This window comes from Uloborus diversus, chromosome 10, assembly GCF_026930045.1.
Source record: "Uloborus diversus isolate 005 chromosome 10, Udiv.v.3.1, whole genome shotgun sequence".
Taxonomy (NCBI): domain Eukaryota; kingdom Metazoa; phylum Arthropoda; class Arachnida; order Araneae; family Uloboridae; genus Uloborus; species Uloborus diversus.
The window spans coordinates 132,958,091-132,972,932 of record NC_072740.1 but is presented as its reverse complement, the minus strand read 5'-3'; the positions used below and the strand labels follow the sequence as shown (position 1 = coordinate 132,972,932).

General features: G+C 31.1%; 1 non-coding gene across 1 annotated transcript; it reads left to right on the top strand.

The window, feature by feature from the left end:
• Positions 1 to 5,122: 5,122 nt before the first annotated feature.
• Positions 5,123 to 5,194, top strand: Trnap-agg (transfer RNA proline (anticodon AGG)). The gene has a single exon. It is a non-coding gene; the product is annotated as a tRNA-Pro (tRNA).
• The last annotated feature ends 9,648 nt before the right edge of the window (positions 5,195 to 14,842 follow it).

Here is a 14,842-nt window from a genome sequence, read left to right as displayed (position 1 = left end):
TGAAATGAATAAATGATTCTTCTAATCCCTGACAATCTTAAAAATTTACTTCCGTTTGATTTTTTTTTTTTTTTTTTTTTTTTGCCATCGGCCATCGCCCATTTGGAGAAAAACAGTCGGCCATCGACCATCTTTGAACAATCGGACAACAATCGGCATCGGACCATCGACCAAAAAATGTCATCGGTCGAGCCCTATAAAATGGAAGAGTTATATTTGATGAACTGTTATGTAATAATGCAAATGATTATCACTACCATAAAAACTTTCTCTAATGGAAACAATTTTGCTAAGTTTTAGAAAAGAAGAAGAAAAAGAAATTTTTGGGCGTGAAAAACATGTTGAAGAAAATAAAGAAAATTGGAAATCTCATTTTATGACAATTTTTCCTTTAATGTGATTTTATAATTCATATTCCTCGAAATCAATATTTTCATTTCTTCTAATTCAGTTGCCCTTTGAAAAAAATCGCTATTTTCGCATTCTCATTGCCATTTTAAAAGAAAAAATCCCTTTTCCAATAGCAATATCTTTTTTCTGAAGTACAGAACTTTTTTAATGCTTTATCTAAAGAAAAGATAATGGTGATGAAATTCATTCAAAATTTACTAACAATGTTCCAATGTTAATTATCCATCTTTCGGTCTATTACTAGATAATTAGTTATTTTATTGTGTTTCGTAGCTTTATTTAAAACGGGCAATGTTTTCCTAGATGTAAAAAGTATAGTTTGTTGAATTCTTGAAAGACTGTCAGGGAAAAATTGTAGTTCCATTATAGCGGCAAGCTAATGATTTTTAAATGAAATGGAAACGAGGAGAGGCAAATCATCATTATTTTATTTCTCCCTTATGAGTTAGAAAATCTTTTTGTGTTTTATTACAGTCGAACTCTTTTATAACGAGCCCTGATTTAACAAGAACACGGATTTAATTAGGAAATCAGAAATATTTGGTTGGTACAATGTTAAGTCAATGGGAGTAAAAATCGTTTTCAACGAGCAGACCCCGCTTAAAGCGAGCAATATTTTTGTGGTTCGCAAATTTTCTAGTAACTTCCTGCTCACCGTATCCTTTTTTGGAAAAATTCCTTTCACATTTTGAAGTCAACCTAAAGTTATAAATGAGTCATAAATCCTGAGAGCAAGTGATGATAGCACATTTTTCAAAATATTGTTACTAGTTCCGTGCAGCTTCAAACTTCTTGAAATTTCCACACAGTACTTGAGAAAACACAGGATATTTATTTACAAGTATGTACAAAAAATGTAGTTGCAACTGCTAAATCAATCATAGCAATTAAACAAATATCAATTGACATCGTAAACTCAACGGTTACTAACGTATTTACATCCAAATACGCAAAAATACAGTTCAAAGGCTTCACAAAACACAGCTAATACATGCTCCCCAGCGCACCGCTGACACGATTCACAAGCAAAAACTAACTCGAGACTAACTCATCCCGCCGTCAGCTGTGGCTATTTATAAATCCTAGATAAGTTTCCTCAAAATTCGAAATGTGTGCTTCTCGTATTTTCTTTTTATTCATTCACGAACCTTATCAATGAAAAATAGGGGGACCGTATACTTCAGTCGAGTGTTCGGGGGTTGTATGTACATTACAAGAAGCTATTTACAGGTTACGTTACTAAGATAATTTTAGTTGCAAAATAATGGAACAAACGCCTAATTTTGCAAGATTACAACGAAATAATCACAAAAATTATTACTATTTACAGAATTTGTAACAATATTTTGTAAAGAAGCATTTGAAAGCTGTACATTTACTAGTGCCGATGTATTTGCTTCCGAGGATACTCTAACTCCAATTCAAACTAATATAGAAGAAAGTGACCGTCTTCGTGCAGCTTTTCGTTAGACTCCCATTCCGCCCCTAGGCAGATTTGAAATCTGCCGCCCGCTCCCCCTTAAAAGAAGCAAAAACTCAAAAACACGCAAAAAAGTGTTCCCGTAATTTAAACTGTTAAGTTTATGAAGAAATGATGACGTTTCATCAGGGGCGCCCCAATGGGGGGGGGGGGGTCACATCGATCTCCCAAAATTTTCCTTTTTCTGCAAATATTGCTGACGAAAAATTTGGAGATAACATTGCAACATATTCTTCTTTCTTTTTTTAAATTTTTAAAATTGTTTTTTAATGATATCTAACGTTCCTCCTCATTAGAGTTTCGTATGTATGATATGCGTGTAAGCTCGTGTTTTATCATTCGGTAAAATTTGAATTTTCCTTCACCCAGAAATTTTAGCTCAATGCGCCTATGTTTATATTATTGAATTTTGTACATTGGTTCATGGCTCTTGGGCAGGTTGTCAAGCGATCCACATAAGACCAATTTAAATTTACAATTATCAATTAATACTGCATGGTTATTATTTTTTCATGTCCGTCGTCAGCTTACGTTCGACGAGCTCGACCGGTAGCGCCCGGTTAGTTAATCACGTGACAGCTAATGATCACGTGCTCCAATTCACCAATCAACAGCTTAAAATGGTAACCGGTGAGGTAACCGATAGATGATAGAACGTTTGTAACCGGTTACTTACCGGTGGAGCGATGAGGCTCGTCGAACGCAACCATAGTTTCATAACGTAGGTTCTCTTTCATTCTTTGAAGTTTTAAAACATTTCCTTATAATGGCAACGCAGTGACTTACTGAAAAATGATATAGACCTATAAGGGATAATATAATGATAAAAATGGGGAGCTAAAGAGTAACCGGGATTCGTCTCGAATGCTAAGCATGTTAGTAAGTTTCACAGAAGACAGCAGTCTTATTTTCAGAAAAAAAGACTAACTTCTTTGTTGTAAGCCATATCGTTAACAATCGTCTAAGAAACAGTTGTTAACGTTTGTTATCGTATGTTAACAGTTGTTATCGCTCGCTCAAAAAGACATTTTGATTTTAGGAAAAGAAGAAGAAAAAAACAGAAAAAAAGCGATTGCATTCTGAATTAATTCTGTTACCTTTTTTAAAATTTACTTATTACTGCTCTTTTTAGCAAAACTATTTTTAAATCGAAATTCTAGCTTAGTTATTTAATATATAAATAGCTGAATCTTTGATGAGCACTGAACTTCAATGTCTTTGTGCGTTTACCATTTTAGCAGTTGTAATCTTTATTTATAACAGCATCTTTATCCTTGTTATTACCATTATTTTTTCATCTACGAATCAACGATTTGAATAATTTCCTCTGTTATTACGTTTACTCACTTGTATTCTTATCGCTCCTCACTGTTCGATGGTATTTCATTAGTAAATTGTAACTAGATTACTTTGTAAAGAGTCCAAAGTTTCCGCTTTTGAAAACTGCCTATTTGAAAATATATATATATCACGTTTAAAAAATTTCTGATGACTCTTTTTTGTTTTTCGGTTTTTAATTTAGCATGTTTCCTTTATTAAAAATCTTTCAGCCTTTTTTGTTCGTCACTCATTTTTATTTGCACGTCCGAGGCTTAGTATTAACAGAAAACAATTTTTAAACATTAATAATGTAAAAAAGAAAATAAACGTCAATCACTCAAGGAATTAGTACTAAATAAACTTTAGTACTGCACTAAAAATCTTAGTCTTTAACTCTAATCTTGTTGCGACTTCGGGATAAACGCAACGACACTTTCTGAAATTGACACCCCCTTTTTGTCTTCACTTAATATTTTACGCTAATCTACAATTACCATGATTGAAAAAAAAATTGATTTTCATATGATGTGTGAAAATAATCATTATTAAATTACAAGAAAAAATCGTCTCTGTGAAAAATGAAAGAATGCTAATAATTTACTTTCAAGAGTAAAAATTTCAATAAAAAAATGTGTGTCTAAAGCAAAATTGGCCGCCCCTGAAAATTTTGCCGCCCTAGACAGCTGCCTACGCTGCCAATTGGGGAATTGGGCCCTGAGACTCCCAAAAGGATTTACTTTCTTACACACACACAACTTACACTCTCTTTTACGCACTATCATCGGTTTTGAGGCGTTATTCACCGCTACAATGCGGCTACTAAGTAGCGGCAGTTTTTTTTTTTATATAAAAAACTAGTTTGAGTAAGTGATATGTATCCCTGTATATATCGTAGATCAAATATTTAATGTTGTCTTTATAATGATGCAATTGTTTCCGCCAAAGTTAAAATATATTTGTTTACTGAACGGTCAAGATTGTTTATCGCTTTCACTATGCAGTGGTTGGCATTCGCTCTTTTTTTTACGCTGTGTAATTGGTTGATAGCGAGTCACAGGATCCATCGTCACTGCATGGCAAAAAAAAAAAAAAAAAAAAAGAAAAAAGAAATAGAAAGCTAAATTGTTGAATAAAACCACGTCTCTGGTAATAAATGCTATCGTCTACCTTTTTTTGCTCGTAAAATACAGGGATTTTGTTTTCTGCTAGTTTTTTTTTTTTTTGGGGGGGGGGGGTTAATACTTTTTTTATACTTGTTTTATTTCTGCACGTTTTTTGAATGATCTTGATCTTGAAACCCTTAGCAACGCTATTGCAAACACGAATGATTAAATGAACTAATTTAGAATATACTCTTTTTCATTTTATCGGCTTTAAAAGAAACATTTTTTTTTCAAAATAAATATTGTATTTTTCAAAACAATACCTGTCTTTAAATATTTCATTTTCCCATATTTCTAACTGCAGAGATAATTTATTTTTTGATGATTGTTTTACGTATTATTTGGTATAGCCTTTCAAAACATTATGATTCATCAATGTTTTTTCATATGACCTGTATAGTAAAACAAGAAATCTTAAACGATAAAATTAAATTTAAACTGAATTTAAACTTCTTTGGAAACACAAAGTAATCGACTATAGAGCATTGATGTTTGAAAAGAAAAAAGAAAGAAAAATGAATCAAGAAAATAAAAAGCAATGTTTCAAAATGGAGCTGAAATATTTGATTGCGAAAACTTTGTTGCTTTTCAATCCTCCAATGTCAGTCAGACAAGATTTAAAAAAAAAGGATTGTTGATTCGAACAAAAAAGAATTGTTATAGATTTATTGACTCAAGAGTAAACTGTTAGAAACGAAAAAAAAAAGTAACCGTGTTACTTTTGCTCTATTTCTCCTCGCTCTACCGCGGCTCGGTGGTCTAGGGGTATGATTCTCGCTTAGGGTGCGAGAGGTCCCGGGTTCAAATCCCGGCCGAGCCCAAAATGTCGTTTTCGTTTTTTCATCTGAAATGTGTAATGTATTTTGCAATTTTACTGTCATATAGTATTTCAATGTGTAATGTTCGCTGAGGTGACTATTTTCAGATCAATACGATTTCCTTTATTTTTTTTCCCTTAACAAAAGCTATGTATGGTATTACGGTATAAGTTAAAGAGTCTATTTATTTTAGCATTTGAACTTTTTCAATGTATTACTTAACTAAGCTTGCAAGAGCTGTCAAGAATTAAATAAGTACTAGAAAGAACTAATCAACTAGATCGAGCTGAATCCAAATATCGTCACCTCAGAGCAACAATAATATATCTTAGAGTTATTTATGGGATTAGATATCTTACTGTTGCTCTAGGCGACAATATATCTCAAAAAATAACCAATTCCGAGTTATAAACGAATGACTTTCTTAAGTGGAGATTTCTTAAGATTATTATTTCTATTTTAATAAACAGACATTGTGATTCTCTAGCATACTTTTAAATCGAAGTGTTTCTAGTTTTATGCTGTGGCGATAAGAAGCTATTCTTATCTCAAAAGCAAAACAGATTACTGATTAGCTATGAATAACATTTTAAATCGGGAAAAACATACTCGTTGTAGATTCTTCATCATAACCTTCTTTCCAATCGGCGACTAGCGAGTTTACATACAAGAACGTGTCCTAATGAGATTAAAATACATGGATGGATTAACACTTAATCCGGACACAAACCTAATCCGTAATAAATTACTTTTAAATAAAAAAAAGAACCGCCTTCAAAAAATACCCAAGTACTAAAAAGCAAAAAATAACTGATTACACTTACATTCTATTTCCTACCCAAACATAGAAATGAAATTTATTTTACAATTCCAGTACAAAAATCAACTAAACTAAACACCGAATTATAAAATAAACACTGATTTAAATTACTATACGATGAATTATTTTAAATACCTAACTAATTATATACGATCTCTTAATTTTTAATAACCTTTTGAAGTCGGGGCCTAATATAAACTACTACATAAAGTAACTGACAACCCACCGAATCCTGAATTAAACACTAATATAACTATACGCGAAATTAGTCTTTAAAACTAAACCTACTCAGTTACGTTAGGTAGTAGTTTATAGGAGGCCCCGACTTCAAAAGGTTATTAAAAATTAAGAGATCGTATATAATTAGTTAGGTATTTAAAATAATTCATCGTATAGTAATTTAAATAAGTGTTTATTTTATAATTCGGTGTTTAGTTTAGTTAATTTTTGTACTGGAATTGTAAAATAAATTTAATTTCTATGTTTGGGTAGGAAATAGAATGTAAGTGTAATCAGTTATTTTTTGCTTTTTAGTTCCTGGGTATTTTTTGAAGGCGGGTTTTTTTTTTATTTAAAAGTAATTTATTTTTTTGCTTTTTAGTGGCGTAAGTAACACGGCGAGCGTCTCGGAGACTTCCAACGACTGTGAAGAAAGGCTTTTTCAAATGCGTAACTATGTACAAAAAAAATTGTCTTCATCATTTGTTCAACTTTATCAACGTTTGCTTTCCGAAAGCAAATGCATGAGTCACTTAAAAAAAAAAAAAAAAAAAAAAAAAAAAAAAAAAAACGAAATCATTTGTGAAATTGTAAATTTTAGAATTGTAATATTGTAAATTGTAATTTATGTTTTTCTGTTTTTCAATTAGTGTCATGTAACTCGTGATACAAGTCTCATGTTTCTTCAAATGGCCCCACTATAGATGAAGATTAAAAATTCCATTAGAATGAATTTTGTGTTTGCTTCAGAGAATCCTTAATTCAAAATTTTCATTATCATTACTCTTAATAATATATATTTTTAGTACTTTCTTTAACTATAGGTAAAGAAAGTATGAACCTTTGATTTATGGCCTTTGTTTATCAATGGATTTTATATTTAATCGTTTGTGAGGGAAATTGCATGAAATTTTTTGTTTTACCCTTAACTTTTCCCTAAAGAACAAATAGGGTAAATCAAAGATTTGGAACCTAAGTTAGACCACCCCTAAGCAAAACCACCACTAAACAAAAAAAAGCATAAAATCCGATTCACTAAGTGAGACGATATACAAAGTTAAAAAGTACAAATCGATTTAAATGTGATATATGATACTTGAAGAGTTCCCTCAATTTCATCAAACCTGAACTTGATTAACATTAGACCGCCGAGGAACTATGCTGTTTCAAACAAAAAAAAAAGACTTTTCCTTATCGGTATAGGCAGGGGCGTGCACAAAAATTTTGGGGTCCATCACAAATGACTTTTCCGGGCCCCTCTCCATATTGTTTACCCCTATATTTCACCCTTAGTTATAAAAATATTGGGCCCCGTTCAGGGTCGGGCCAACAGGTGTCCCTCCCCCCACCCTGTGCACGCCGTTGGGTACAGGTGCCTTCGAGTATTTATGGAACATTGTACAAAGGAAAAACAAATCCAACCAGTTCAGAACCTGCTCCTTTTTTTGACGCCTTCTAATTAATATAACACTTATTTTAAGTTGAACTGGCGGCATCGTGAAATAGTAAATCTAGAATATTGGTCCAACTTCAGAAATCATACACAGTTATAATGTATATTATTAAAGAATATAAATTAAATCGGGGGGGGGGGAGGGGTGTTCTGTATTCAATTCCACCTCAATTGAACACTAAATATATTTAAAAATTGAAATATTAAATCAAGAACTTTATATTTTAGTGCCTAAATAAAGTTAGTTATTAGTAAATAAAGTATTAAGGTAATTGATTCAACTATTAAAATAGCAAAATATATTTAATTTACTGTTTTGCTACGCAGTAATAAATACATTAGTAACACCTATAATAAAAAATTACCATGCGGCGCAGCGTTGAGAAAATTAATCATCCATATGCCGCAAGAATTAAATATCGTTCAAGAGAAAGCCAAAAGCTTTTAGGTGTGAAAATACACCGATCACAGCAACACCACGTACACCATGACGTATGAAATTTAAAGTTTCTTGGATTTCTCCGAGACCCCTTATCAGATCCAGACCAAATTACAATGGGACCACCTGAGAAGTATACCCTTCCAAACAAAACAAAAAAATTTCCAAATCACTCCAGTATTGTTGGAATAATTTGAAAACACACATAAAAAGCCGCAATACGAAATCATAAGCTCCTTTTTCGAAGTCGGTTAAAAATTATTATTAACAGAAATAAAATTGCTTTTCTTATGCATGAACATTTGAGGCAGTGAAAAGCAGAGGGATGAAGAGGCAAAACTAAAAATTTGGAGATAACCCGTACAAATGGTAGGTGAACCTCTCCTCTCTGTCTTGGGGCAAGAGATAGTACTACATCTTTGGTACTACTAGGCCTGGTAGAGTCTGTTTTACACCATGATTTTGAAAAACTTAAAAAAAACCTTTTTAAGGAAAGCCTACCTGAGACCTTGCCTTTAAACGGGTTTTACTCACAAAACTTGAAAATTTTCTCTTTCATTCCTTTGCTTCTCACTGCCTCATTTAAAGCTTTTGTTTCTCCCCTGAAAATTCAATGATTTGTGTTATTTTCCTTTTAAAAGCTATTATTGTTTCGAAATAAATCGTTTATTTTTACGGAAACATTGAACCCAACAACGTAATTATAGACGTTACAACAATCCTTTTATTACTGCATAGTGCTGGGAATGCCTGAATACCAATCAATTAGTTGAAGCGATATCGAAAAAGAAGCAGCTAGATTCTGAGAGCATTTTTCAATTATTTAGTTTAATTAATATATAAATATGGTTCTTGTATGTTCTTCATGCGTTAGTCTGTCAATTAGCATGAACCTCTCTGGAGGCCCTTTCAACACTGGATGAATATGTAACGATGAATGAGACCTTTATGAAATGCCGAGAACTTTCAATTTCGTTCATTATCGTCAGAAACTTTTATCACATTAACCTAATTAATATAAATTTAAGTCATTTATCTGTTCCTAATTACTGAATTATAATAAGCCCAATTTCAATAGTTTTAAAGAAGTATTAAAGCACTTCTTATAACAGATGTCAAAGAAATATTTCAATACGAATTTCTATCTACAGTGGACTCTCGATAACTCGAAGGCGTCTAATTTGAATATTCTTTTATCTCGAAGATTTATTTGTTTCCAACATAATTTAGTGTTTTCAATGTACGAAGGTGTCTCTATATCTCCAATATACTCCTTTTTAGTCGACATTTTTACGAAAGTTTCGTTTCCATTTTATACATAAAAATTCAGCTAAAACAAGAAAAAAAAAGTTCTTTTTTGTTTTCAAATTGCATTACTTTGCTTATCAGCTTGTGTGAAGGCGATAATATATTTACAATAGTGCTCCTTTATGCACATAGTGTTGCAAGATTACGTTAAAAGTAACCGATTTAGCAACTTTTTGCCGTGGACAACGACCTAAAATATTAATTCTTTTGAACGACTTAAAGATATTTTTGCTTAGTACTAATATTTAATTTTACGCAAACTACAAGTATTACAGTCTATCCATTATACACTATTCCTGAAAAAGAAAATAAAAATTATTTTTGAGTAGGCTGGGAAAAAAACTGCCGATAGCTCAAACTACCGATTGCTCGAAGGGTTTAGTAGGCCCCTTGGGACTTCGAGTTATGGAGAGCTGATTGTAGTTAAATGCAAGACTCAATTTTTCATTCTTAATGACTCTTAGAATGCATTTTTCTAGAAAAAGGAATTTTTATGATTTGTATTTAAAGAAAAAAATGTGCTTCGTAATCTGATAACTTGTATTACAAATGCAAAAGTATTACTGAATCCATGAGTATTAATTATGAAAGGGATGTATTTGAAATATGTTCGAAAGTAGTTTCCTATCGAATTAAAAACCGTTCATTCATTTATTTATTTTTTGACTCAAAATATTACTTTAAAAAAATGTTTTTAGATAACTCTTAACATTGATGGAGGTTTTTCTCGCGATACGGTTGTTTTATATTTAGGTTGTTGGTCCTGACACGAGCTAATATTTCAGTCACAGAGTCACAAAATTATTTTGAAAATATTTAAAAAAAAATCAAAACGAAAATGTACCTTCTTGGTGTTTAATACATTATTTTTTATCATTTGTGCATATAAGTATTATTTTCTACCGGAAATAATAATTTGGAAACTAGAGGATTAAAAGCATATCTCATAGGGTGGTTAAATAAAATAACTCGACAATGTAATCCCAATAGTCTTATTTCACAAGAAATGACAACAAAATTTTTCATGGAAGTCATTTTTGTTCTCTAGCGTGCATTTTACTCTCTTTATGCTATGTTTTTGTAAATCATGATCTTTCGTAGTTTAAATTTGTCTCATCGTCATACTTGTCTTATAAAATTACTCTCCAATGTTATTTGAATAATCTCACGCCCTAAGAAAAAAAAGTAATGCTTTGATGCTAAACTTGAAAGAAGTTAAAAAAAAATAATAATAATAATAATTTGAATTTTGACATCTTGAATTCAAATTATGTTTTTCGCAATCACGAGTGTGTGTATGTAGGCGTGTGTGTTTGTGTGTGGGGGTATGTGTGTTTGTGTGTAGGGGTATGTGTATGTATGTGTATGTGTGTTTGTGTCTGTGTGCAGGCATGAATATGTGGGTAGTTGTGTGTATGTGTTTGTGTGTGTATGTATTTCTGTGTGTGTGTTTGTGTTTGTGTATGTGTTTGTGTGTATGTGTTTGTGTGTGTGCGTGTGTGTGTGTGTAGTTGTGTATGCATGCGCGTGTGTGTAGGACATGGATGCAACCTGGAGACGGCTTTCGCTATAGGAGCAGCACCGTGAGGACCCGGTCGACGGTGATGGTGCGGAGGGTGGCGGTGGGAAAATAAAATCAAAGGACATCAAAACAGTCAAATGAAAGCAATAAGCAATCGTGATTGCTCAAAAAAAAAAAATAAATAACAGAAAAAGCGTTGCATACATACACGTTGATTTGGGAATACACGGATTTCTTTTTTCAATGAAAAAAATGTGAGCTTATGAATCTGAAGACATTCAAAAACGGCAGGTTTTCATGTAACTGCGAAACAAGTGCATTTAGTTTTTGCATATTTTCTGCTGTTTTAAGATGTTTCTCTTTATATTTTTCATCTTACTGCTAGTCTTAATGAAAAACCAAGTACACACTGTCAGATAAATTACGGCAATCAGTAAGACATTTGATAAATTTACGAATAAAGAAAACATATAATTTTTCTTCATGCAATGATACTAACTTTATGTGAAATAGTGTTTTAGTACAAACATCACACATTGTGGAATAAAAGAGTGTATATTTTACATTTTTTTCACTTTGCCTTTCATTCAAGTTTTTTGTCGCGATAAACCGCAAAACAATAATTGAAAAATTCAAAAAAAAAAGAAAGAAAGAAACATCCAAATACCCGGCCGGATTTCTTATGCCTTTGAATAAAAACTTCGTGATTTCATACAGGTACGCTCTGAGCACAAATATACTCGTGAAAATTAAGCTTCAGACATAAAATAATCGATTATAATGCAAGAAAAGGAAACTAAATAAAACTAGAAAAAAAAAATGAATTTCCTTTGTTGAAACGTTTTTTGCGACACATAAAGAATGGCTTATTCATATTCAAAAATCAATTTGCATTAACCTTAGTGGGATCAAATCCTTAAAAACGTCCAGCAGGTCTTGCTTAGCTGCGGAAACTCTGTCGATTCCTTTGTCATGTTCACGAATAAAGCCTTTAAATCAAAGTAAAAAAGAGAACAGTCAAATGCATGCTGACAAACGAAATGTAGCTTAGCGACGACTACTCACTAAAAAAAAAAAAATTTCACTCGGAAACCCTAAAACTCTGTTTTGTAAATAGTTTAACACAATAGTTAAAATACAAATTTCTGTAAGGAAACTGATGAATTGCAAAAAAAAGAAAAAGAAAGGAAGAAAAAAAAATGAAGAGAGAAGGACAAAGAAAAAACGATTCTTATCATGTGCGACACAGGGCAATAAATTTCTGTAAAACTGTTTTTGTCGCTGCTGCATAAGACGCGTAAGAAAAACAACATTCAGTGTGCTATTTTTAATGGTACTAGATAAACGAATAGAATGATTAGCCAAATTTTAATTAAGGTAAAAACGTAAAACATTTTCAGCCAATTGCTGGTGAAAATAGTTCAAAGAATTTATAATCTTAAAAGCAGCTTTGAAATTTTTGCTGATTGGGTTGAACGTCTTGAGCCCCTGAATACGTTCGAAGCATAGATATAAAATTCAACTACGAATTTATAAAATGTATTAAGCAAATAATTACATACCTTTTTAAACTTTAAAAAAAAATCTCAAAATTACTTCAGAATGGCGGCAATTTAAGGAGTGTGTAGAAAAATTTCCCAACATTCAATGAAACAAATTGTAAAGTAATGATACTTGAAATCATTTTACATGTTACAGAATGGTCTGAGTTACATCTGGCAAATGTGTGATCCACAATATTTTCATAATTTTTTTAACCTACTTTCAACGCATGAACTATTTTTAGGAAGACAACTACGCAAGTGTTTCTTCTTCGTAAATTGAATAAAAGGAAATTTTGACAAGGAGCAATATAATAATTGTAAAGTTTAACTATGAAATTGAGAAAGTTCAAAGAAAAAATACTGTTTAAAATGATGCCGTTAATTATATTGTTTCTCTTAATTTAAAATATCGAAAGCGAAAAGAATAAATTTAAAAAGTTAAACTATTTTTATATGTATATTTACCAATTTTAGTGGGGACTGTGAACAATCACAGAGGATTATACAAAATCACCGGATTGATCACATTTACCGTAACATACATAATGTTTTCCCTGAAACTTGCAACCGTCTCTTTTTCTTGTTATAGCTTTGTCTTTACTTTCTCAGCTTTTCTAGTTTTAAAATCATGAAAACAAAATTAAAGTTTGACTAAATATCAATTAGAATTGCTGACGTGTTTTTCGGGGTAAACAGGAGCTTTTTTTTTTCTTTCAGTTATTAAAAGTGAGGAAAAGAGAAAATTCATCCAGCGTTCTTAGTTGTGTGATTTTATTTATTTTTTTAATGATTTTTGTTTATCTTACAAAGGTAAACGTTATATTTATAAGTCTTATATATGTATAAGGATTAATGTATTTAGGAATAAAAATGTTCTTGTGATTGCACATGAAATCTATATTAGCATAGTGAAAAATAAATAAAAAAAAACTTTATTTCCAGGCTGATTAACTTTACTAACATGACTTTTTAACATGTCTTTTTTGTGTAAATGTCTTATTTTCCTTATTTAATAACTTATTTAAATGCATTATTTAGTTTTCCATGCAAATGTCTTTTTTGTTTTATGACTGTTAAAACCTCGTCACTGGCTTCCTTCAAATTCTAAAATTTCATAGTTTTTTTTTTGCAGATTTTGAGACTTTTTCTTTAGCTGTTTCGTTTTCAATAATCGTTAGTAATGTTTTTAGCCCAGCAAAAGAAAAAAAAAAACATTATTTAAGGAAATAAAGTTCCTACTAATGCTTTTAAATTTTTTGTCTACGGGAGAATGAAGTCCTGTAGATTTAAACTATTTCTTGATTTTGTAGTTAAGAAATTTTCTAAAGTTTTGTGACAAGTTTTTTATAAATTGTTTTCATTTCTTTTAAGGATGGAGAAAATGTATCACTTTTTAATTCTATATAAGCAGAAGCTTTTTTTCAATGTTATTTTTTTAATGAGTCTCTGGTACAGTTATTTAAAAGCGTAGAAAAACTCGCTTCAGTTTTCCGTGTTTTTTTTCTTTCGGCTCAGTTCTTACGACAGTTGTGGACGACGCAATAAAAACCAATTTCATAAAGAAATTATAAGTGATGTTTCAATAACTTACTTTAAATAAATCATGTACACAAGCAAAACAAGTATTCTTAGCAATTGAAGGAACTAAAAATGACTAAACACTTTAAATATATAAATGAGTTAATTTTCTATACATTGATAAACCTCCAAGTAGCAAAGATAATTTCAAATCCAATTACTTGACATCATATTTAACAAATAGTTGGTAGGGAGCGTTCTCTTAGAAGTGATTTATTTTTAAGTTCAGATTCGAGATGGATTGATTTCGGAGAGGCAAATAAACTTATCATGTTTAAATCTCGTTCATGCTGTAACCACCACTGGTTTACATTGTATGGAACCCTGTGATTAATGGTTAACTTAATGAGTAATTATGTAAGGGAACTCATTTATCATTGGATCTAATTTCTTACATCTGAGATAGGAGAGCAGAAACCTTACTAATCTAGTTGGGGCTCGTTTATGTTTCAAAGTTTATTTTAAATACTTACTGCATGGATATTAGTGATTAATATAGTTTTGATGAAAACATAGAGGTGACGTTTTTTATTATATTTAAAGAAAAGAATTTTTTTTTTCTCAACAAGATTCATAAAAGTACTTATACATTATCAAGATTCGCCTTATAAAGTATTATTATTATATTATATTAGTATTATTAGGAAAAAATACTAATTTAATCTATAAAGAATCCTTGGAATCAAATATTATAATGTTGATTTTTGAGCAATCACATTGCTTATTGTTCTCATTTGACTGTTTTGAATTATTATGATTTTATTTCC